Consider the following 22,765-nt stretch of genomic DNA (forward strand, 5'->3'; position numbering starts at 1 on the left):
GTCAACAAAAATGGTTTAAAGAAATGCCGAAACCCGGAAATAATCAGAGTTCCTACAAACTCTATGGATTGAACCAGGGACCTTCAGATCTTCAGGCTGACGCTCTCCCAACTGAGCTATTTTGGCAACTTCATGTCCAGACTTCGTCTACTCGGGCTTAAATATGATGAATTTTGTATGAAAAACTAAAAAGTGCGCAAAATGTCAAACAAAGAAGGACTGCTCTTCTTCGCCATTGTTTTTGCGCAATAATCAAAACTTTTTCTAATTATAAAAGTAAGACCTTCTAGATTTAAAAAAATGCATTTTTCCCATACAGGGAGTCGAACCCGGGCCGTCTGGGTGAAAACCAGAAATCCTAAGCGCTAGACCATATGGGATATCTGCTCAACTTAGGAAATGTTTTCTCGCTTATTAACAGCGCGAAGAATAGCATCATGATACGATGATGTTTTCTCCATAAATTTATTAAGCTCATATATGTGCCACACTTTACAAACATGTCTGCCGTGTCTTGACTGTGAAAGAGCTCCAGTTAACAAAAATGGTTTAAAAAAATGCCGAAACCCGGGATTTTTCAGAGTTCCTACAAACTCTCCGGATTGAACCAGGGACCTTCAGATCTTCAGTCTGACGCTCTCCCAACTGAGCTTTTTCGGCACGTTCATTTCCACACTTAGTCTGCTCGGGTTTAATTATGATGAATTTTGAATGAAAAAATTAAAAAGTGCCAAAATGGCAACCAAAGAAGGACTGCTCTTCCTCGCCATTGTTTTTGCGCAATAATCAAAACTTTGTTTTTGCGCAATAGTCGAGACTTTATCTAATTAAATCGGTAAGAACTTCTAAATTAAAATAAAAGAGATTTTCCCATAACGGGAGTCGAACCCGGGCCGTCTGGGTGAAAACCAGAAATCCTAACCGCTAGACCATATGGGATACCTGCTCACCTTAGGAAATGTTTTCTTGATTAAATACAGCGCGAAGAATAGTATTATGATACGATGATGTTTTCTCCATAAATTTATCAAGCTCATATTTGTGCCATTCTTTACAAACATGTCTGCCGTGTCTTGACAGTGAAAGAGCTCCAGTTAACAAAAATGGTTTAAAAAAATGCCGGAACCCGGGATTTTTCAGAGTTGCTACAAACTCTCCGGATTGAACCAGGGACCTTCAGATCTTCTGTCTGACGCTCTCCCAACTGAGCTATTTCGGCACGTTTATGTCCAGACTTAGTCTGTTCGGGCTTAAATAAGATGAATTTTGAATAAAAAAATAAAAAGTGGGCAAAATGGCAACCAAAGAAGGACTGCTCTTCTTCGCCATTGTTTTTGCGCAATAATCAAAACTTTATCTAAATATAAAAGTAAGAACTTCTAGATTTAAAAAAATGCATTTTTTCCCATACCGGGAGTCGAACCCTGGCAGTCTGGGTGAAAAGCAGAAATCCTAACCGCTAGACCATATGGGATATCTGCTCACCTTAGGATATGTTTTCTTGATTAAATACAGCGCGAAGAATAGTATTATGATACGATGATGTTTTCTCCATAAATTTATCAAGCTCATATTTGTACCATTCTTTACAAACATGTCTGCCGTGTCTTGACTGTGAAAGAGCTCCAGTCAACAAAAATGGTTTAAAAAATTGCCGAAACCCGGGAATGTTCAGAGTTCCTACAAACTCTCCGGATTGAACCAGGGACCTTCAGATCTTCAGTCTGACGCTCTCCCAACTGAGCTATTTCGGCAAGTTCACGTCCAGACTTCGTCTGCTCGGGCTTAAATATGATGAATTTTGTATGAAAAAATAAAAAGTGCGCAAAATGTCAAACAAAGAAGGACTGCTCTTCTTCGCCATTGTTTTTGCGCAATAATCAAAACTTTTTCTAATTATAAAAGTAAGACCTTCTAGATTAAAAAAAATGCATTTTTCCCATACCTTGAGTAGAACCCGGGCCGTCTGGGTAAAAACCAGAAATCCTAACCGCTAGACCATATGGGATATCTGCTCACCTTAGGAATTGTTTTCTTGATTAAATACAGCGCGAAGAATAGTATTATGATACGATGATGTTTTCTCCATAAATTTATCAAGCTCATATTTGTACCATTCTTTACAAACATGTCTGCCGTGTCTTGACTGTGAAAGAGCTCCAGTTAACAAAAATGGTTTGAAAAATTCCGAAACCCGGTTTTTTTCAGAGTTCCTACAAACTCTCCGGATTGAAGCAGGGACCTTCAGATCTTCAGTCTGACGCTCTCCCAACTGAGCTATTTCGGCACGTTCATGTCCAGACTTTGTCTGCTCGGGCTTAAATATGATGAATTTTGTATGAAAAAATAAAAAGTGCGCAAAATGTCAAACAAAGAAGGACTGCTCTTCTTCGCCATTGTTTTTGCGCAATAATCAAAACTTTATCTAATTATAAAAGTAAGACCTTCTAGATTTAAAAAAATGCATTTTTCCCATACCGGGAGTCGAACCCGTGCCGTCTGGATGAAAACCAGAAACCCTAACCGCTAGTCCATATGGGATATCTGCTCACCTTAGGAAATGTTTTCTTGATTAAATACAGCGCGAAGAATGGTATTATGATACGATGATGTTTTCTCCATAAATTTATCAAGCACATATTTGTACCATTCTTTACAAACATGTCTGCCGTGTCTTGACTGTGAAAGAGCTCCAGTTAACAAAAATGGTTTAAAAAATGCCGAAACCCGGGATTTTTCAGAGTTTCTACAAACTCTCCGGATTGAACCAGGGACCTTCAGATCTTCAGTCTGACGCTCTCCCAACTGAGCTATTTCGGAACGTTCATGTCCAGACTTCGTCTGCTCGGGCTTAAATATGATGAATTTTGTATGAAAAAATACAAAGTGCGCAAAATGTCAAACAAAGAAGGACTGCTCTTCTTCGCCATTGTTTTTGCGCAATAATCAAAACTTTATCTAATTATAAAAGTAAGACCTTCTAGATTTAAAAAAATGCATTTTTCCCATACCGGGAGTCAAACCCGTGCCGTCTGGGTGAAAACCAGAAATCCTAACCGCTAGTCCATATGGGATATCTGCTCACCTTAGGAAATGTTTTCTTGATTAAATACAGCGCAAAGAATGGTATTATGATACGATGATGTTTTCTCCATAAATTTATCAAGCTCATATTGTGCCATTCTTTACAAACATGTCTGCCGTGTCTTGACTGTAAAAGAGCTCCAGTTAACAAAAATGGTTTAAAAAAATGCCGAAACCCGGGATTTTTCAGAGTAACTACAAACTCTCCGGATTGAACCAGGGACCTTCAGATCTTCAGTCTGACGCTCTCCCAACTGAGCTATTTCGGAACGTTCATGTCCAGACTTCGTCTGCTCGGGCTTAAATATGATGAATTTTGTATGAAAAAATACAAAGTGCGCAAAATGTCAAACAAAGAAGGACTGCTCTTCTTCGCCATTGTTTTTGCGCAATAATCAAAACTTTATCTAATTATAAAAGTAAGACCTTCTAGATTTAAAAAAATGCATTTTTCCCATACCGGGAGTCAAACCCGTGCCGTCTGGGTGAAAACCAGAAATCCTAACCGCTAGTCCATATGGGATATCTGCTCACCTTAGGAAATGTTTTCTTGATTAAATACAGCGCAAAGAATGGTATTATGATACGATGATGTTTTCTCCATAAATTTATCAAGCTCATATTGTGCCATTCTTTACAAACATGTCTGCCGTGTCTTGACTATAAAAGAGCTCCAGTTAACAAAAATGGTTTAAAAAAATGCCGAAACCCGGGATTTTTCAGAGTAACTACAAACTCTCCGGATTGAACCAGGGACCTTCAGATCTTCAGTCTGACGCTCTCCCAACTGAGCTATTTCTGCACGTTCATGTCCAGACTTAGTCTGCTCGGGCTTAAATATGATGAATTTTGAATGAGAAAATTTTTTTTATAAAAGTCAGACCTTCTAGATTTAAAAAAATGCATTTTTCCCATACCAGGAGTCGAACCCGGGCAGTCTGGGTGAAAACCAGAAATCCTAACCGCTAGACCATATGGGATATCTGTTCACCTTAGGTATTGTTTTCTTTCTTATTAACAGCGCGAATAATAGTATCACGATACGATGATGTTTTCTCCATAAATTCATCAAACTCATATTTGTGCCATACTTTACAAACATGTAAGCCGTGTCTTGACAGTGAAAGAGCTCCAGTTAACAAAAATGGTTTAAAAAAATGCCGAAACCCGCGATTTTTCAGAGTTCCTACAAACTCTCCGGGTTGAACCAGGGACCTTCAGATCTTCAGTCTGACGCTCTCTCAACTGAGTTTTTTCGGCACGTTCATGTTCAGCATTAGTCTGCTCGGGCGTAAATATGATGAATTTTGTATGAAAAAATAAAAAGTGCGCAAAATGGCAACCAAAGAAGGACTGCTCTTCCTCGCCATTGTTTTTTCGCAATAATCAAAACTTTATCTAATTATAAAAGTAAGAACTTCTAGATTTAAAAAAATGCATTTTTTTCCATACCGGTAGTAGAACCCTGGCAGTCTGGGTGAAAACCAGAAATCCTAACCGCTAGACCATATGGGATATCTGCTCACCTTAGGAAAGGTTTTCTTGATTAAATACAGCGCGAAGAATAGTATTAAGATACGATGATGTTTTCTCCATAAATTTATCAAGCTTATATTTGTACGATTCTTTACAAACATGTATGCCGTGTCTTGACTGTGAAAGAGCTACAGTCAACAAAAATGGTTTAAAGAAATCCCGAAACCCGGGATTTTTCAGAGTTCCTACAAACTCTCCAGATTGAACCAGGGACCTTCAGATCTTCAGTCTGACGCTCTCCCTACTGCGCTTCTTCGGCACGTTCATGTCCAGACTTAGTCTGCTCGGGCTTAAATATGATGAATTTTGAATGAAAAAAAAAAAAGTGCCAAAATGGCAACCAAAGAAGGACTGCACTTCCTCGCAATTGTTTTTGCGCAATATTCAAAACTTTGCTTTTGCGCAATAGTCGAAACTTTATCTAATTAAATCGGTAAGAACTTCTAGATTTAAATAAAAGAGATTTTCCGTACCGGGAGTCGAACTCTGGCAGTCTGGGTGAAAACCAGAAATCCTAACCGCTAGACCATATGGGATATCTGCTCAACTTAGGAAATCATTTCTTGCTTATTAACAGCGCAAAAAATAGTATCATGATACGATGAGGTTTTCTCCATAAATTTATCAAGCTCATATTTGTGCCATACTTTAAAAACATGTCTGCCGTGTCTTGACTGTCAAAGAGCTCCAGTCAACAAAAATGGTTTAAAAATATGCCGAAACCCGGGATTTTTCAGAGTTCCTACAAACTCTCCGGATTGAACCACGGACCTTCAGATCTTCAGTCTGACGCTCTCCCTACTGCGCTTTTTCGGCACGTTCATGTCCAGACTTAGTCTGCTCGGGCTTAAAAATGATGAATTTTGTATGAAAAAATAAAAAGTGCGCAAAATGTCAAACAAAGAAGGACTGCTCTTCCTCGCCATTGTTTTTGCGCAATAATCAAAACTTTATCTAATTATAAAAGTAAGTACTTCTAGATTTAAAAAAATGCATTTTTCCCATACCGGGAGTCGACCCCTGGCAGTCTGGGTGAAAACCAGAAATCCTAACCGCTAGACCATATGGGATATCTGCTCACCTTAGGAAATGTTTTCTTGATTAAATACAGCGCGAAGAATAGTATTATGATACGATGATGTTTTCTCCATAAATTTATCAAGCTCATATTTGTACCATTCTTTACAAACATGTCTGCCGTGTCTTGACTGTGAAAGAGCTACAGTCAACAAAAATGGTTTAAAGAAATGCCGAAACCCGGAAATAATCAGAGTTCCTACAAACTCTATGGATTGAACCAGGGACCTTCAGATCTTCAGGCTGACGCTCTCCCAACTGAGCTATTTTGGCAACTTCATGTCCAGACTTCGTCTACTCGGGCTTAAATATGATGAATTTTGTATGAAAAACTAAAAAGTGCGCAAAATGTCAAACAAAGAAGGACTGCTCTTCTTCGCCATTGTTTTTGCGCAATAATCAAAACTTTTTCTAATTATAAAAGTAAGACCTTCTAGATTTAAAAAAATGCATTTTTCCCATACAGGGAGTCGAACCCGGGCCGTCTGGGTGAAAACCAGAAATCCTAAGCGCTAGACCATATGGGATATCTGCTCAACTTAGGAAATGTTTTCTCGCTTATTAACAGCGCGAAGAATAGCATCATGATACGATGATGTTTTCTCCATAAATTTATTAAGCTCATATATGTGCCACACTTTACAAACATGTCTGCCGTGTCTTGACTGTGAAAGAGCTCCAGTTAACAAAAATGGTTTAAAAAAATGCCGAAACCCGGGATTTTTCAGAGTTCCTACAAACTCTCCGGATTGAACCAGGGACCTTCAGATCTTCAGTCTGACGCTCTCCCAACTGAGCTTTTTCGGCACGTTCATTTCCACACTTAGTCTGCTCGGGTTTAATTATGATGAATTTTGAATGAAAAAATTAAAAAGTGCCAAAATGGCAACCAAAGAAGGACTGCTCTTCCTCGCCATTGTTTTTGCGCAATAATCAAAACTTTGTTTTTGCGCAATAGTCGAGACTTTATCTAATTAAATCGGTAAGAACTTCTAAATTAAAATAAAAGAGATTTTCCCATAACGGGAGTCGAACCCGGGCCGTCTGGGTGAAAACCAGAAATCCTAACCGCTAGACCATATGGGATACCTGCTCACCTTAGGAAATGTTTTCTTGATTAAATACAGCGCGAAGAATAGTATTATGATACGATGATGTTTTCTCCATAAATTTATCAAGCTCATATTTGTGCCATTCTTTACAAACATGTCTGCCGTGTCTTGACAGTGAAAGAGCTCCAGTTAACAAAAATGGTTTAAAAAAATGCCGGAACCCGGGATTTTTCAGAGTTGCTACAAACTCTCCGGATTGAACCAGGGACCTTCAGATCTTCTGTCTGACGCTCTCCCAACTGAGCTATTTCGGCACGTTTATGTCCAGACTTAGTCTGTTCGGGCTTAAATATGATGAATTTTGAATAAAAAAATAAAAAGTGGGCAAAATGGCAACCAAAGAAGGACTGCTCTTCTTCGCCATTGTTTTTGCGCAATAATCAAAACTTTATCTAAATATAAAAGTAAGAACTTCTAGATTTAAAAAAATGCATTTTTTCCCATACCGGGAGTCGAACCCTGGCAGTCTGGGTGAAAAGCAGAAATCCTAACCGCTAGACCATATGGGATATCTGCTCACCTTAGGATATGTTTTCTTGATTAAATACAGCGCGAAGAATAGTATTATGATACGATGATGTTTTCTCCATAAATTTATCAAGCTCATATTTGTACCATTCTTTACAAACATGTCTGCCGTGTCTTGACTGTGAAAGAGCTCCAGTCAACAAAAATGGTTTAAAAAATTGCCGAAACCCGGGAATGTTCAGAGTTCCTACAAACTCTCCGGATTGAACCAGGGACCTTCAGATCTTCAGTCTGACGCTCTCCCAACTGAGCTATTTCGGCAAGTTCACGTCCAGACTTCGTCTGCTCGGGCTTAAATATGATGAATTTTGTATGAAAAAATAAAAAGTGCGCAAAATGTCAAACAAAGAAGGACTGCTCTTCTTCGCCATTGTTTTTGCGCAATAATCAAAACTTTTTCTAATTATAAAAGTAAGACCTTCTAGATTAAAAAAAATGCATTTTTCCCATACCTTGAGTAGAACCCGGGCCGTCTGGGTAAAAACCAGAAATCCTAACCGCTAGACCATATGGGATATCTGCTCAACTTAGGAAATGTTTTCTTGCTTATTAACAGCGCGAAGAATAGTATCATGATACGATGATGTTTTCTCCATAAATTTATTAAGCTCATATATGTGCCATACTTTACAAACATGTCTGCCGTGTCTTGACTGTGAAAGAGCTCCAGTTAACAAAAATGGTTTAAAAAAATGCCGAAACCCGGGATTTTTCAGAGTTCCTACAAACTCTCCGGATTGAACCAGGGACCTTCAGATCTTCAGTCTGACGCTCTCCCAACTGAGCTATTTCGGCACGTTCATGTCCACACTTAGTCTGCTCGGGCTTAAATATGATGAATTTTGAATGAAAAAATAAAAAGTGCCAAAATGGCAACCAAAAAAAGACTGCTCTTCCTCGCCATTGTTTTTTGCGCAATATTCAAAACTTTGTTTTTGCGCAATAGTCGAAACTTTATCTAATTAAATCGGTAAGAACTTCTAGATTAAAATAAAAGAGATTTTCCCGTACCGGGAGTCGAACCCGGGCCGTCTGGGTGAAAACCAGAAATTCTAACCGCTAGACCATATGGGTTACCTGCTCACCTTAGAAAATGTTTTCTTGATTAAATACAGCGCGAAGAATAGTTTTATGATACGATGATGTTTTCTCCATAAATTTATCAAGCTCATATTTGTGCCATTCTTTACAAACATGTCTGCCGTGTCTTGACAGTGAAAGAGCTTCTGTTAACAAAAATGGTTTAAAAAAATGCCGAAAAACGGGGATGTTCAGAGTTCCTACAAACTCTCCGGATTGAACCACGGACCTTCAGATCTTCAGTCTGACGCTCTCCCAACTGCGCTTTTTCGGCACGTTCATGTCCAGACTTAGTCTGCTCGGGCTTAAATATGATGAATTTTGAATGAAAAAATAAAAAGTGCCAAAATGGCAACCAAAGAAGGACTGCTCTTCCTCGACATTTTTTGCGCAATAATCAAAACTTTGTTTTTGCGCAATAGTCGAAACTTTTTCTAATTAAATAGGTAAGAACTTCTAGATTTAAATAAAAGAGATTTTCCGTACCGGGAGTCGAACTCTGGCAGTCTGGGTGAAAACCAGAAATCCTAACCGCTAGACCATATGGGATATCTGCTCAACTTAGGAAATCATTTCTTGCTTATTAACAGCGCAAAAAATAGTATCATGATACGATGAGGTTTTCTCCTTAAATTTATCAAGCTCATATTTGTGCCATACTTTAAAAACATGTCTGCCGTGTCTTGACTGTCAAAGAGCTCCAGTCAACAAAAATGGTTTAAAAATATGCCGAAACCCGGGATTTTTCAGAGTTCCTACAAACTCTCCGGATTGAACCACGGACCTTCAGATCTTCAGTCTGACGCTCTCCCTACTGCGCTTTTTCGGCACGTTCATGTCCAGACTTAGTCTTCTCGGGCTTAAATATGATGAATTTTGTATGAAAAAATAAAAAGTGCGCAAAATGTCAAACAAAGAAGGACTGCTCTTCCTCGCCATTGTTTTTGCGCAATAATCAAAACTTTATCTAATTATAAAAGTAAGTACTTCTAGATTTAAAAAAATGCATTTTTTCCCATACCGGGAGTCGACCCCTGGCAGTCTGGGTGAAAACCAGAAATCCTAACCGCTAGACCATATGGGATATCTGCTCACCTTAGGAAATGTTTTCTTGATTAAATACAGCGCGAAGAATAGTATTATGATACAATGATGTTTTCTCCATAAATTTATCAAGCTCATATTTGTGCCATTCTTTACAAACATGTCTGCCGTGTCTTGACTGTGAAAGAGCTCCAGTCAGCAAAAATGGTTTAAAGAAATTCCTAAACCCGGGATTTTTCAGAGTTCCTACAAACTCTCCGGATTGAACCAGGGAACTTCAGATCTTCAGTCGGACGCTCTCCCAACTGAGCTATTCCGGCACGTTCATGTTCAGCCTTAGTCTGCTCGGGCTTAAATATGATGAATTTTGTATGAAAAACTAAAAAGTGCGCAAAATGTCAAACAAAGAAGGACTGCTCTTCTTCGCCATTGTTTTTGCGCAATAATCAAAACTTTATCTAATTATAAAAGTAAGACCTTCTAGATTTAAAAAAATGCGTTTTTCCCATACCGGGAGTCGAACCCGGGCCGTCTGGGTGAAAACCAGAAATCCTAACCGGTAGACCATATGGGATATATTTCTGCTTACCTTAGGAAATGTTTTCTTGATTAAATACATTGCGAAGAATAGTATTATGATACGATGATGTTTTTCCATAAATTTATCAAGCTCATATTTGTGCCATTCTTTACAAACATGTCTGCCGTGTCTTGACTGTGAAAGAGCTACAGTCAACAAAAATGGTTTAAAAAATGCCGAAACCCGGGAATGTTCAGAGTTCCTACAAACTCTCCGGATTGAACCAGGGACCTTCAGATCTTCAGTCTGACGCTCTCCCAACTGAGCTATTTCGGCAAGTTCACGTCCAGACTTCGTCTGCTCGGGCTTAAATATGATGAATTTTGTATGAAAAACTAAAAAGTGCGCAAAATGTCAAACAAAGAAGGACTGCTCTTCTTCGTCATTTTTTTTGCGCAATAATCAAAACTTTTTCTAATTATAAAAGTAAGACCTTCTAGATTAAAAAAAATGCATTTTTCCCATACCGGGAGTAGAACCCGGGCCGTCTGGGTGAAAACCAGAAATCCTAACCGCTAGACCATATGGGATATCTGCTCAACTTAGGAAATCTTTTCTTGCTTATTAACAGCGCGAAGAATAGTATCATGATACGATGATGTTTTCTCCATAAATTTATTAAGCTCATATATGTGCCATACTTTACAAACATGTCTGCCGTGTCTTGACTGTGAAAGAGCACCAGTTAACAAAAATGGTTTAAAAAAATGCCGAAACCCGGGAGTTTTCAGAGTTCCTACAAACTCTCCGGATTGAACCAGGGACCTTCAGATCTTCAGTCTCACGCTCTCCCAACTGAGCTATTTCGGCACGTTCATGTCCACACTTAGTCTGCTCGGGCTTAAATATGATGAATTTTGAATGAAAAAATAAAAAGTGCCAAAATGGCAACCAAAAAAAGACTGCTCTTCCTCGCCATTGTTTTTTGCGCAATATTCAAAACTTTGTTTTTGCGCCATAGTCGAAACTTTATCTAATTAAATCGGTAAGAACTTCTAGATTAAAATAAAAGAGATTTTCCCGTACCGGGAGTCAAACCCTGGCAGTCTGGGTGAAAACCAGAAATCCTAACCGCTATACCATATGGGATATCTGCTCAACTTAGAAAATGTTTTCTTGCTTATTAACAGCGCAAAGAATAGTATCATGATACGGTGATGTTTTCTCCATAAATTTATTAAGCTTATATTTGTGCCATACTTTACAAACATGTCTGCCGTGTCTTGACTGTGAAAATCTACAGTCAGCAAAAATGGTTTAAAAAAACGCCTAAACCCGGGATTTTTCAGAGTTCCTACAAACTCTCCGGATTGAACCAGGGACCTTCAGATCTTCAGTCTGAAGCTCTCCCAACTGCGCTATTTCGGCACGTTCATGTTCAGCCTTAGTCTGCTCGAGCTTAAATATGATGAATTTTGAATGAAAAAATTAAAAAGTGCCAAAATGGCAACCAAAGAAGGACTGCTCTTCCTCGCCATTGTTTTTGCGCAATAATCAAAACTTTGTTTTTGCGAAATAGTCGAGACTTTATCTAAATAAATCGGTAAGAACTTCTAGATTAAAATAAAAGAGATTTTGCCATACCGGGAGTAGAACCCGGGCCGTCTGGGTGAAAACCAGAAATTCTAACCGCTAGACCATATGGGTTACCTGCTCACCTTAGGAAATGTTTTCTTGATTAAATACAGCGCGAAGAATAGTATTATGATACGATGATGTTTTCTCCATAAATTTATCAAGCTCATATTTGTGCCATTCTTTAAAAACATGTCTGCCGTGTCTTGACAGTGAAAGAGCTTCAGTTAACAAAAATGGTTTAAAAAAATGCCGGAACCCGGGATTTTTCAGAGTTGCTACAAACTCTCCGGATTGAACCAGGGACCCTAAGATATTCAGTCTGACGCTCTCCCAACTGAGCTATTTCGGCACGTTTATGTCCAGACTTAGTCTGCTCGGGCTTAAATATGATGAATTTTGTATGAAAAAATAAAAAGTGCGCAAAATGGCTACCAAAGAAGGACTGCTCTTCCTCGCCATTGTTTTTGCACAATAATCAAAACTTTATCTAATCATAAAAGTAAGAACTTCTAGATTTAAAAAAATGCATTTTTTCCCATACCGGGAGTCGATCCCTGGCAGTCTGGGTGAAAAGCAGAAATCCTAACCGCTAGACCATATGGGATATCTGCTCACCTTAGGAAATGTTTTCTTGATTAAATACAGCGCGAAGAATAGTATTATGATACGATGATGTTTTCTCCATAAATTTATCAAGCTCATATTTGTACCATTCTTTACAAACATGTCTGCCGTGTCTTGACTGTGAAAGAGCTCCAGTCAGCAAAAATGGTTTAAAAAAACGCCTAAACCCGGGATTTTTCAGAGTTCCTACAAACTCTCCGGATTGAACCAGGGACCTTCAGATCTTCAGTCTGAAGCTCTCCCAACTGCGCTATTTCGGCACGTTCATGTTCAGCCTTAGTCTGCTCGAGCTTAAATATGATGAATTTTGAATGAAAAAATTAAAAAGTGCCAAAATGGCAACCAAAGAAGGACTGCTCTTCCTCGCCATTGTTTTTGCGCAATAATCAAAACTTTGTTTTTGCGAAATAGTCGAGACTTTATCTAATTAAATCGGTAAGAACTTCTAGATTAAAATAAAAGAGATTTTGCCATACCGGGAGTCGAACCCGGGCCGTCTGGGTGAAAACCAGAAATTCTAACCGCTAGACCATATGGGTTACCTGCTCACCTTAGGAAATGTTTTCTTGATTAAATACAGCGCGAAGAATAGTATTATGATACGATGATGTTTTCTCCATAAATTTATCAAGCTCATATTTGTGCCATTCTTTACAAACATGTCTGCCGTGTCTTGACAGTGAAAGAGCTTCAGTTAACAAAAATGGTTTAAAAAAATGCCGGAACCCGGTATTTTTCAGAGTTGCTACAAACTCTCCGGATTGAACCAGGGACCCTAAGATATTCAGTCTGACGCTCTCCCAACTGAGCTATTTCGGCACGTTTATGTCCAGACTTAGTCTGCTCGGGCTTAAATATGATGAATTTTGTATAAAAAAAAATAAAAAGTGCGCAAAATGGCTACCAAAGAAGGACTGCTCTTCCTCGCCATTGTTTTTGCACAATAATCAAAACTTTATCTAATCATAAAAGTAAGAACTTCTAGATTTAAAAAAATGCATTTTTTCCCATACCGGGAGTCGATCCCTGGCAGTCTGGGTGAAAAGCAGAAATCCTAACCGCTAGACCATATGGGATATCTGCTCACCTTAGGAAATGTTTTCTTGATTAAATACAGCGCGAAGAATAGTATTATGATACGATGATGTTTTCTCCATAAATTTATCAAGATCATATTTGTACCATTCTTTACAAACATGTCTGCCGTGTCTTGACTGTGAAAGAGCTCCAGTCAGCAAAAATGGTTTAAAAAAACGCCTAAACCCGGGATTTTTCAGAGTTCCTACAAACTCTCCGGATTGAACCAGGGACCTTCAGATCTTCAGTCTGAAGCTCTCCCAACTGCGCTATTTCGGCACGTTCATGTTCAGCCTTAGTCTGCTCGGGCTTAAATATGATGAATTTTGTATGAAAAAACTAAAAAGTGCGCAAAATGGCTACCAAAGAAGGACTGCTCTTCCTCGCCATTGTTTTTGCGCAATAATCTAAACTTTATCTAATTATAAAAATAAGACCTTCTAGATTTAAAAAAATGCATTTTTCCCATACCGGAAGTCGAACCCGGGCCGTCTGGGTGAAAACCAGAAATCCTAACCGCTAGACCATATGGGATATCTGTTCACTTCAGGAAATGTTTTCTTGATTAAATACAGCGCGAAGAATAGTATTATGATACGATGATGTTTTCTCCATAAATTTATCAAGCTCATATTTGTGCCATTCTTTACAAACATGTCTGCCGTGTCTTGACTGTGAAAGAGCTCCAGTTAACAAAAATGGTTTAAAAAAATCCAGAAACCCGGGATTTTTCAGAGTTCCTACAAACTCTCCAGATTGAACCAGTGACCTTCAGATCTTCAGTCTGACGCTATCCCAACTGAGCTATTTTAACACGTTCATGTCCAGACTTAGTCTGCTCGGGCTTAAATATGATGAATTTTGAATGAGAAATTTTTTTTTATAAAAGTCAGACCTTCTAGATTTAAAAAAATTCATTTTTCCCATAACGGGAGTCGAACCCGGGCAGTCTGTGTGAAAACCAGAAATCCTAACCTCTAGACCATATGGGATATCTGTTCACCTTAGGTATTGTTTTCTTTCTTATTAACAGCGCGAATAATAGTATCATGATACGATGATGTTTTCTCCATAAATTCATCAAACTCATATTTGTGCCATACTTTACAAACATGTAAGCCGTGTCTTGACAGTGAAAGAGCTCCAGTTAACAAAAATGGTTTAAAAAAATGCCGAAACCCGGGATTTTTCAGAGTTCCTACAAACTCTCCGGGTTGAACCAGGGACCTTCAGATCTTCAGTCTGACGCTCTCTCAACTGAGTTTTTTCGGCACGTTCATGTTCAGCATTAGTCTGCTCGGGCGTAAATATTATGAATTTTGTATGAAAAAATAAAAAGTGCTCAAAATGGCAACCAAAGAAGGACTGCTCTTCCTCGCCATTGTTTTTTCGCAATAATCAAAACTTTATCTAATTATAAAAGTAAGAACTTCTAGATTTAAAAAAATGCATTTTTTCCCATACCGGTAGTAGAACCCTGGCAGTCTGGGTGAAAACCAGAAATCCTAACCGCTAGACCATATGGGATATCTGCTCACCTTAGGAAATGTTTTCTTGATTAAATACAGCGCGAAGAATAGTATTAATATACGATGATGTTTTCTCCATAAATTTATCAAGCTCATATTTGTACGATTCTTTACAAACATGCCTGCCGTGTCTTGACTGTGAAAGAGCTACAGTCAACAAAAATGGTTTAAAGAAATGCCGAAAAACGGGGATGTTCAGAGTTCCTACAAACTCTCCGGATTGAACCACGGACCTTCAGATCTTCAGTCTGACGCTCTCCCTACTGCGCTTTTTCGGCACGTTCATGTCCAGACTTAGTCTGCTCGGGCTTAAATATGATGAATTTTGAATGAAAAAATAAAAAGTGCCAAAATGGCAACCAAAGAAGGACTGCTCTTCCTCGACATTTTTTACGCAATAATCAAAACTTTGTTTTTGCGCAATAGTCGAAACTTTTTCTAATTAAATAGGTAAGAACTTCTAGATTTAAATAAAAGAGATTTTCCTTACCGGGAGTCGAACTCTGGCAGTCTGGGTGAAAACCAGAAATCCTAACCGCTAGACCATATGGGATATCTGCTCAACTTAGGAAATCATTTCTTGCTTATCAACAGCGCAAAAAATAGTATCATGATACGATGAGGTTTTCTCCATAAATTTATCAAGCTCATATTTGTGCCATACTTTAAAAACATGTCTGCCGTGTCTTGACTGTCAAAGAGCTCCAGTCAACAAAAATGGTTTAAAAATATGCCGAAACCCGGGATTTTTCAGAGTTCCTACAAACTCTCCGGATTGAACCACGGACCTTCAGATCTTCAGTCTGACGCTCTCCCTACTGCGCTTTTTCGGCACGTTCATGTCCAGACTTAGTCTGCTCGGGCTTAAATATGATGAATTTTGTATGAAAAAATAAAAAGTGCGCAAAATGGCACCAAAGAAGGACTGCTCTTCCTCGCCATTGTTTTTTCGCAATAATCAAAACTTTATCTAATTATAAAAGTAAGAACTTCTAGATTTAAAAAAATGCATTTTTTCCCATACCGGTAGTAGAACCCTGGCAGTCTGGGTGAAAACCAGAAATCCTAACCGCTAGACCATATGGGATATCTGCTCACCTTAGGAAATGTTTTCTTGATTAAACACAGCGCGAAGAATAGTAATAAGATACGATGATGTTTTCTCCATAAATTTATTAAGCTCATATTTGTACGATTCTTTACAAACATGTCTGCCGTGTCTTGACTGTGAAAGAGCTACAGTCAACAAAAATGGTTTAAAGAAATGCCGAAAAACGGGGATGTTCAGAGTTCCTACAAACTCTCCGGATTGAACCAGGGAACTTCAGATCTTCAGTCGGACGCTCTCCCAACTGAGCTATTCCGGCACGTTCATGTCCAGACTTCGTCTGCTCGGGCTTAAATATGATGCATTTTGTATGAAAAACTAAAAAGTGCGCAAAATGTCAAACAAAGAAGGACTGCTCTTCTTCGCCATTGTTTTTGCGCAATAATCAAAACTTTATCTAATTATAAAAGTAAGACCTTCTAGATTTAAAAAAATGCGTTTTTCCCATACCGGGAGTCGAACCCGGGCCGTCTGGGTAAAAACCAGAAATCCTAACCGGTAGACCATATGGGATATATATCTGCTCACCTTAGGAAATGTTTTCTTGATTAAATACATTGCGAAGAATAGTATTATGATACGATGATGTTTTTCCATAAATTTATCAAGCTCATATTTGTGCCATTCTTTACAAACATGTCTGCCGTGTCTTGACTGTGAAAGAGCTCCAGTTAACAAAAATGGTTTAAAAAATGCCGAAACCCGGGATTTTTCAGAATTATTACAAACTCTCCGGATTGAACCAGGGACCTTCAGATCTTCAGTCTGATGCACTCACAACTGAGCTATTTCGGTTGTTCATGTCCAGACTTAGTCTGCTCGGGCTTAAATATGATGAATTTTGAATGCAAAAAAATTTTGCGCAAAATGGCAACCAAAGAAGCACTGCTCTTCCTCGCCATTGTTTTTGCGCAATAATCAACACTTTATCTAATTATAAAAGTAATACCTTCTAGATTTAAAAAAATGCATTTTTCCCATACCGGGAGTCGAACCCGGGCAGTCTTGGTGAAAACCAGAAATCCTAACCGCTAGACCATATTGGATATCTGCTTACCTTAGGAAATGTTTTCTTGACTAAATACAGCGCGAAGAATAGTATTATGATTCGATGATGTTTTCTCCATAAATTTATCAAGCTCATATTTGTGCCATACTTAACAAACATGTCTGCCGTGTCTTGACTGTGAAAGAGCTCCAGTCAACAAAAATGGTTTAAAAAAATGCCGAAAACCGCGATTTTTCAGAGTTCCTACAAACTCTCCGGGTTGAACCAGGGACCTTCAGATCTTCAGTCTGACGCTCTCTCAACTGAGTTTTTTCGGCACGTTCATGTTCAACATTAGTCTGCTCGGGCGTAAATATGATGAATTTTGTATGAAAAAATAAAAAGTGCGCAAAATGGCAACCAAAGAAGGACTGCTCTTCCTCGCCATTGTTTTTTCGCAATAATCAAAACTTTATCTAATTATAAAAGTAAGAACTTCTAGATTTAAAAAAATGCATGTTTTCCCATACCGGTAGTAGAACCCTGGCAGTCTGGGTGAAAAACAGAAATCCTAACCGCTAGACCATATCGGATATCTGCTCACCTTAGGAAATGTTTTCTTGATTAAACACAGCGCGAAGAATAGTATTAAGATACGATGATGTTTTCTCCATAAATTTATTAAGCTCATATTTGTACGATTCTTTACAAACATGTCTGCCGTGTCTTGACTGTGAAAGAGCTACAGTCAACAAAAATGGTTTTTAGAAATGCCGAAAAACGAGGATGTTCAGAGTTCCTACAAACTCTCCGGATTGAACCAGGGACCTTCAGATCTTCAGTCTGATGCTCTCACAACTGAGCTATTTCGGTTGTTCATGTCCAGACTTAGTCTGCTCGGGCTTAAATATGATGAATTTTGAATGCAAAAAAATTTTGCGCAAAATGGCAACCAAAGAAGGACTGCTCTTCCTCGCCATTGTTTTTGCGCAATAATCAAAACTTTATATAATTATAAAAGTAAGACCTTCTAGATTTAAAAAAGGAATTTTTCCCATACCGGGAGTCGAACCCTGGCCTTCTGGGTGAAAACCAGAAATCCTAACCGCTATACCATATGGGATATCTTCTCACCTTAGGAAATGTTTTCTTGATTAAATACAGCGCGAAGAATAGTATCATGATACGATGATGTTTACTCCATAAATTTATCAAGCTCATATTTGTGCCATTCTTTACAAACATGTCTACCGTGTCTTGACTGTGAAAGAGCTCCAGTCAACAAAAATGGTTTAAAGAATTGCCGAAAACCGGGACTTTTCAGAGTTCCCACAAACTCTCTGGATTGAACCAGGGACCTTCTGATCTTCAGTCTGACGCTCTCCCAACTGAGCTATTTCGGCACGTTCATGTCCAGACTTAGTCTGCTTGGGCTTAAATATGATGAATTTTGAATGAAAAAATAAAAAGTGCCAAAATGGCAACCAAAGAAGGACTGCTCTTCCTCGACATTTTTTGCGCAATAATCAAAACTTTGTTTTTGCGCAATAGTCGAAACTTTTTCTAATTAAATAGGTAAGAACTTCTAGATTAAAATAAAAGAGATTTTCCTTACCGGGAGTCGAACTCTGGCAGTCTGGGTGAAAACCAGAAATCCTAACCGCTAGACCATATGGGATATCTGCTTAACTTAGGAAATCGTTTCTTGCTTATTAACAGCGCGAAAAATAGTATCATGATACGATGAGGTTTTCTCCATAAATTTATCAAGCTCATATTTGTGCCATACTTTAAAAACATGTCTGCCGTGTCTTGACTGTCAAAGAGCTCCAGTCAACAAAAATGGTTTAAAAATATGCCGAAACCCGGGATTTTTCAGAGTTCCTACAAACTCTCCGGATTGAACCAGGGACCTTCAGATCTTCAGTCTGACGCTCTCCCAACAGAGCTATTCCGGCACGTTCATGTCCAGACTTTGTCTGCTCGGGCTTAAATATGATGAATTTTGTATGAAAAAATAAAAAGTGCGCAAAATGTCAAACAAAGAAGGACTGCTCTTCTTCGCCATTGTTTTTGCGCAATAATCAAAACTTTATCTAATTATAAAAGTAAGACCTTCTAGATTTAAAAAAATGCATTTTTTCCCATACCGGGAGTCGAACCCTGGCAGTCTGGGTGAAAACCAGAAATCCTAACCGCTAGACCATATGGGATATCTGCTCACCTTAGGAAATGTTTTCTTGATTAAATACAGCGCGAAGAATAGTATTATGATACGATGATTTTTTCTCCATATATTTATCAAGCTCATATTTGTACCATTCTTTACAAACATGTCTGCCGTGTCTTGACTGTGAAAGAGCTACAGTCAACAAAAATGGTTTAAAGAAATGCCGAAACCCGGAAATAATCAGAGTTCCTACAAACTCTATGGATTGAACCAGGGACCTTCAGATCTTCAGGCTGACGCTCTCCCAACTGAGCTATTTTGGCAACTTCATGTCCAGACTTCGTCTACTCGGGCTTAAATATGATGAATTTTGTATGAAAAACTAAAAAGTGCGCAAAATGTCAAACAAAGAAGGACTGCTCTTCTTCGCCATTGTTTTTGCGCAATAATCAAAACTTTTTCTAATTATAAAAGTAAGACCTTCTAGATTTAAAAAAATGCATTTTTCCCATACAGGGAGTCGAACCCGGGCCGTCTTGGTGAAAACCAGAAATCCTAAGCGCTAGACCATATGGGATATCTGCTCAACTTAGGAAATGTTTTCTCGCTTATTAACAGCGCGAAGAATAGTATCATGATACGATGATGTTTTCTCCATAAATTTATTAAGCTCATATATGTGCCACACTTTACAAACATGTCTGCCGTGTCTTGACTGTGAAAGAGCTCCAGTTAACAAAAATGGTTTAAAAAAATGCCGAAACCCGGGATTTTTCAGAGTTCCTACAAACTCTCCGGATTGAACCAGGGACCTTCAGATCTTCAGTCTGACGCTCTCCCAACTGAGCTTTTTCGGCACGTTCATTTCCACACTTAGTCTGCTCGGGCTTAATTATGATGAATTTTGAATGAAAAAATTAAAAAGTGCCAAAATGGCAACCAAAGAAGGACTGCTCTTCCTCGCCATTGTTTTTGCGCAATAATCAAAACTTTGTTTTTGCGCAATAGTCGAGACTTTATCTAATTAAATCGGTAAGAACTTCTAAATTAAAATAAAAGAGATTTTCCCATAACGGGAGTCGAACCCGGGCCGTCTGGGTGAAAACCAGAAATCCTAACCGCTAGACCATATGGGATACCTGCTCACCTTAGGAAATGTTTTCTTGATTAAATACAGCGCGAAGAATAGTATTATGATACGATGATGTTTTCTCCATAAATGTATCAAGCTCATATTTGTGCCATTCTTTACAAACATGTCTGCCGTGTCTTGACAGTGAAAGAGCTCCAGTTAACAAAAATGGTTTAAAAAAATGCCGGAACCCGGGATTTTTCAGAGTTGCTACAAACTCTCTGGATTGAACCAGGGACCTTCAGATCTTCTGTCTGACGCTCTCCCATTTGAGCTATTTCGGCACGTTTACGTCCAGACTTAGTCTGCTCGGGCTTAAATATGATGAATTTTGAATAAAAAAATAAAAAGTGGGCAAAATGGCAACCAAAGAAGGACTGCTCTTCTTCGCCATTGTTTTTGCGCAATAATCAAAACTTTATCTAAATATAAAAGTAAGAACTTCTAGATTTAAAAAAATGCATTTTTTCCCATACCGGGAGTCGAACCCTGGCAGTCTGGGTGAAAAGCAGAAATCCTAACCGCTAGACCATATGGGATATCTGCTCACCTTAGGAAATGTTTTCTTGATTAAATACATTGCGAAGAATAGTATTATGATACGATGATGTTTTCTCCATAAATTTATCAAGCTCATATTTGTGCCATTCTTTACAAACATGTCTGCCGTGTCTTGACTGTGAAAGAGCTCCAGTTAACAAAAATGGTTTAAAAAATGCCGAAACCCGGGATTTTTCAGAATTATTACAAACTCTCCGGATTGAACCAGGGACCTTCAGATCTTCAGTCTGATGCTCTCACAACTGAGCTATTTCGGTTGTTCATGTCCAGACTTCGTCTGCTCGGGCTTAAATATGATGAATTTTGTATGAAAAACTAAAAAGTGCGCAAAATGTCAAACAAAGAAGGACTGCTCTTCTTCGCCATTGTTTTTGCGCAATAATCAAAACTTTTTCTAATTATAAAAGTAAGACCTTCTAGATTAAAAAAAATGCATTTTTCCCATACCTTGAGTAAAACCCGGGCCGTCTGGGTGAAAACCAGAAATCCTAACCGCTAGACCATATTGGATATCTCCTCAACTTAGGAAATGTTTTCTTGCTTATTAACAGCGCGGAGAATAGTATCATGATACGATGATGTTTTCTCCATAAATTTATTAAGCTCATATTTGTGCCATACTTTACAAACATGTCTGCCGTGTCTTGACTGTGAAAGAGCTCCAGTTAACAAAAATGGTTTAAAAAAATGCCGAAACCCGGGATTTTTCAGAGTTCATACAAACTCTCCGGATTGAACCAGGGACCTTCAGATCTTCAGTCTGACGCTCTCCCAACTGAGCTATTTCGGCACGTTCATGTCCACACTTAGTCTGCTCGGGCTTAAATATGATGAATTTTGAATGAAAAAATAAAAAGTGCCAAAATGGCAACCAAAAAAAGACTGCTCTTCCTCGCCATTGTTTTTTGCGCAATATTCAAAACTTTGTTTTTGCGCAATAGTCGAAACTTTATCTAATTAAATCGGTAAGAACTTCTAGATTAAAATAAAAGAGATTTTCCCGTACCGGGAGTCGAACCCTGGCAGTCTGGGTGAAAATCAGAAATCCTAACCGCTAGACCATATGGGATATCTGCTTAACTTAGAAAATGTTTTCTTGCTTATTAACAGAGCAAAGAATAGTATCATGATACGGTGATGTTTTCTCCATAAATTTATTATGCTCATATTTGTGCCATACTTTACAAACATGTCTGCCGTGTCTTGACTGTGAAAATCTACAGTCAACAAAAATGGTTTAAAGAAATGTCGAAACCCGGGATTGTTCAGAGTTCCTACAAACTCTCCGGATTGCACCAAGGACCTTCAGATCGTCAGTCTGACGCTCTCCCAACTGAGCTATTTCGTCACGTTCATGTCCAGACTTAGTCTGCTCGGGCTTAAATATGATGAATTTTGAATAAAAAAATAAAAAGTGGGCAAAATGGCAACCAAAGAAGGACTGCTCTTCTTCGCCATTGTTTTTGCGCAATAATCAAAACTTTATCTAAATATAAAAGTAAGAACTTCTAGATTTAAAAAAATGCATTTTTTCCAATACCGGGAGTCGAACCCTGGCAGTCTGGGTGAAAAGCAGAAATCCTAACCGCTAGACCATATGGGATATCTGCTCACCTTAGGATATGTTTTCTTGATTAAATACAGCGCGAAGAATAGTATTATGATACGATGATGTTTTCTCCATAAATTTATCAAGCTCATATTTGTACTATTCTTTACAAACATGTCTGCCGTGTCTTGACTGTGAAAGAGCTCCAGTCAACAAAAATGGTTTAAAAAATTGCCGAAACCCGGGAATGTTCAGAGTTCCTACAAACTCTCCGGATTGAACCAGGGACCTTCAGATCTTCAGTCTGACGCTCTCCCAACTGAGCTATTTCGGCAAGTTCACGTCCAGACTTCGTCTGCTCGGGCTTAAATATGATGAATTTTGTATGAAAAAATAAAAAGTGCGCAA

At 38.5% G+C, this 22,765-nt stretch overlaps 31 non-coding genes across 31 annotated transcripts; all 31 read right to left on the reverse strand.

The window, feature by feature from the left end:
• Positions 1-24: 24 nt before the first annotated feature.
• On the reverse strand, positions 25-126 carry Trnaf-gaa. The gene has a single exon. It is a non-coding gene; the product is annotated as a tRNA-Phe (tRNA).
• Positions 127-558: 432 nt separating this feature from the next.
• On the reverse strand, positions 559-660 carry Trnaf-gaa. Its single transcript has one exon. It is a non-coding gene; the product is annotated as a tRNA-Phe (tRNA).
• A 207-nt stretch (positions 661-867) lies between these two features.
• Positions 868-939, reverse strand: Trnae-uuc. Its single transcript has one exon. It is a non-coding gene; the product is annotated as a tRNA-Glu (tRNA).
• Positions 940-1,117: 178 nt separating this feature from the next.
• Trnaf-gaa lies at positions 1,118-1,219 on the reverse strand. Its single transcript has one exon. It is a non-coding gene; the product is annotated as a tRNA-Phe (tRNA).
• A 433-nt stretch (positions 1,220-1,652) lies between these two features.
• On the reverse strand, positions 1,653-1,754 carry Trnaf-gaa. The gene has a single exon. It is a non-coding gene; the product is annotated as a tRNA-Phe (tRNA).
• Positions 1,755-2,718: 964 nt separating this feature from the next.
• Positions 2,719-2,820, reverse strand: Trnaf-gaa. Its single transcript has one exon. It is a non-coding gene; the product is annotated as a tRNA-Phe (tRNA).
• A 431-nt stretch (positions 2,821-3,251) lies between these two features.
• Positions 3,252-3,353, reverse strand: Trnaf-gaa. Its single transcript has one exon. It is a non-coding gene; the product is annotated as a tRNA-Phe (tRNA).
• A 431-nt stretch (positions 3,354-3,784) lies between these two features.
• On the reverse strand, positions 3,785-3,886 carry Trnaf-gaa. Its single transcript has one exon. It is a non-coding gene; the product is annotated as a tRNA-Phe (tRNA).
• Positions 3,887-3,992: 106 nt separating this feature from the next.
• Positions 3,993-4,064, reverse strand: Trnae-uuc. Its single transcript has one exon. It is a non-coding gene; the product is annotated as a tRNA-Glu (tRNA).
• A 1,804-nt stretch (positions 4,065-5,868) lies between these two features.
• Trnaf-gaa lies at positions 5,869-5,970 on the reverse strand. The gene has a single exon. It is a non-coding gene; the product is annotated as a tRNA-Phe (tRNA).
• A 432-nt stretch (positions 5,971-6,402) lies between these two features.
• Trnaf-gaa lies at positions 6,403-6,504 on the reverse strand. Its single transcript has one exon. It is a non-coding gene; the product is annotated as a tRNA-Phe (tRNA).
• Positions 6,505-6,711: 207 nt separating this feature from the next.
• On the reverse strand, positions 6,712-6,783 carry Trnae-uuc. The gene has a single exon. It is a non-coding gene; the product is annotated as a tRNA-Glu (tRNA).
• A 178-nt stretch (positions 6,784-6,961) lies between these two features.
• On the reverse strand, positions 6,962-7,063 carry Trnaf-gaa. The gene has a single exon. It is a non-coding gene; the product is annotated as a tRNA-Phe (tRNA).
• Positions 7,064-7,496: 433 nt separating this feature from the next.
• On the reverse strand, positions 7,497-7,598 carry Trnaf-gaa. The gene has a single exon. It is a non-coding gene; the product is annotated as a tRNA-Phe (tRNA).
• Positions 7,599-8,030: 432 nt separating this feature from the next.
• On the reverse strand, positions 8,031-8,132 carry Trnaf-gaa. Its single transcript has one exon. It is a non-coding gene; the product is annotated as a tRNA-Phe (tRNA).
• A 1,831-nt stretch (positions 8,133-9,963) lies between these two features.
• Positions 9,964-10,035, reverse strand: Trnae-uuc. The gene has a single exon. It is a non-coding gene; the product is annotated as a tRNA-Glu (tRNA).
• Positions 10,036-10,215: 180 nt separating this feature from the next.
• Trnaf-gaa lies at positions 10,216-10,317 on the reverse strand. Its single transcript has one exon. It is a non-coding gene; the product is annotated as a tRNA-Phe (tRNA).
• Positions 10,318-10,499: 182 nt separating this feature from the next.
• Positions 10,500-10,571, reverse strand: Trnae-uuc. Its single transcript has one exon. It is a non-coding gene; the product is annotated as a tRNA-Glu (tRNA).
• Positions 10,572-10,749: 178 nt separating this feature from the next.
• Trnaf-gaa lies at positions 10,750-10,851 on the reverse strand. The gene has a single exon. It is a non-coding gene; the product is annotated as a tRNA-Phe (tRNA).
• A 1,015-nt stretch (positions 10,852-11,866) lies between these two features.
• Trnaf-gaa lies at positions 11,867-11,968 on the reverse strand. Its single transcript has one exon. It is a non-coding gene; the product is annotated as a tRNA-Phe (tRNA).
• A 1,814-nt stretch (positions 11,969-13,782) lies between these two features.
• On the reverse strand, positions 13,783-13,854 carry Trnae-uuc. Its single transcript has one exon. It is a non-coding gene; the product is annotated as a tRNA-Glu (tRNA).
• A 4,142-nt stretch (positions 13,855-17,996) lies between these two features.
• Positions 17,997-18,068, reverse strand: Trnae-uuc. Its single transcript has one exon. It is a non-coding gene; the product is annotated as a tRNA-Glu (tRNA).
• Positions 18,069-18,246: 178 nt separating this feature from the next.
• Trnaf-gaa lies at positions 18,247-18,348 on the reverse strand. Its single transcript has one exon. It is a non-coding gene; the product is annotated as a tRNA-Phe (tRNA).
• A 453-nt stretch (positions 18,349-18,801) lies between these two features.
• On the reverse strand, positions 18,802-18,903 carry Trnaf-gaa. The gene has a single exon. It is a non-coding gene; the product is annotated as a tRNA-Phe (tRNA).
• A 183-nt stretch (positions 18,904-19,086) lies between these two features.
• Positions 19,087-19,158, reverse strand: Trnae-uuc. Its single transcript has one exon. It is a non-coding gene; the product is annotated as a tRNA-Glu (tRNA).
• A 178-nt stretch (positions 19,159-19,336) lies between these two features.
• Trnaf-gaa lies at positions 19,337-19,438 on the reverse strand. The gene has a single exon. It is a non-coding gene; the product is annotated as a tRNA-Phe (tRNA).
• A 432-nt stretch (positions 19,439-19,870) lies between these two features.
• Positions 19,871-19,972, reverse strand: Trnaf-gaa. Its single transcript has one exon. It is a non-coding gene; the product is annotated as a tRNA-Phe (tRNA).
• A 207-nt stretch (positions 19,973-20,179) lies between these two features.
• Positions 20,180-20,251, reverse strand: Trnae-uuc. The gene has a single exon. It is a non-coding gene; the product is annotated as a tRNA-Glu (tRNA).
• Positions 20,252-20,963: 712 nt separating this feature from the next.
• Trnaf-gaa lies at positions 20,964-21,065 on the reverse strand. The gene has a single exon. It is a non-coding gene; the product is annotated as a tRNA-Phe (tRNA).
• A 431-nt stretch (positions 21,066-21,496) lies between these two features.
• Trnaf-gaa lies at positions 21,497-21,598 on the reverse strand. The gene has a single exon. It is a non-coding gene; the product is annotated as a tRNA-Phe (tRNA).
• Positions 21,599-22,589: 991 nt separating this feature from the next.
• Trnaf-gaa lies at positions 22,590-22,691 on the reverse strand. Its single transcript has one exon. It is a non-coding gene; the product is annotated as a tRNA-Phe (tRNA).
• Positions 22,692-22,765: the final 74 nt, after the last annotated feature.

This window comes from Nematostella vectensis, chromosome 11 (genome assembly GCF_932526225.1).
Source record: "Nematostella vectensis chromosome 11, jaNemVect1.1, whole genome shotgun sequence".
Taxonomy (NCBI): domain Eukaryota; kingdom Metazoa; phylum Cnidaria; class Anthozoa; order Actiniaria; family Edwardsiidae; genus Nematostella; species Nematostella vectensis.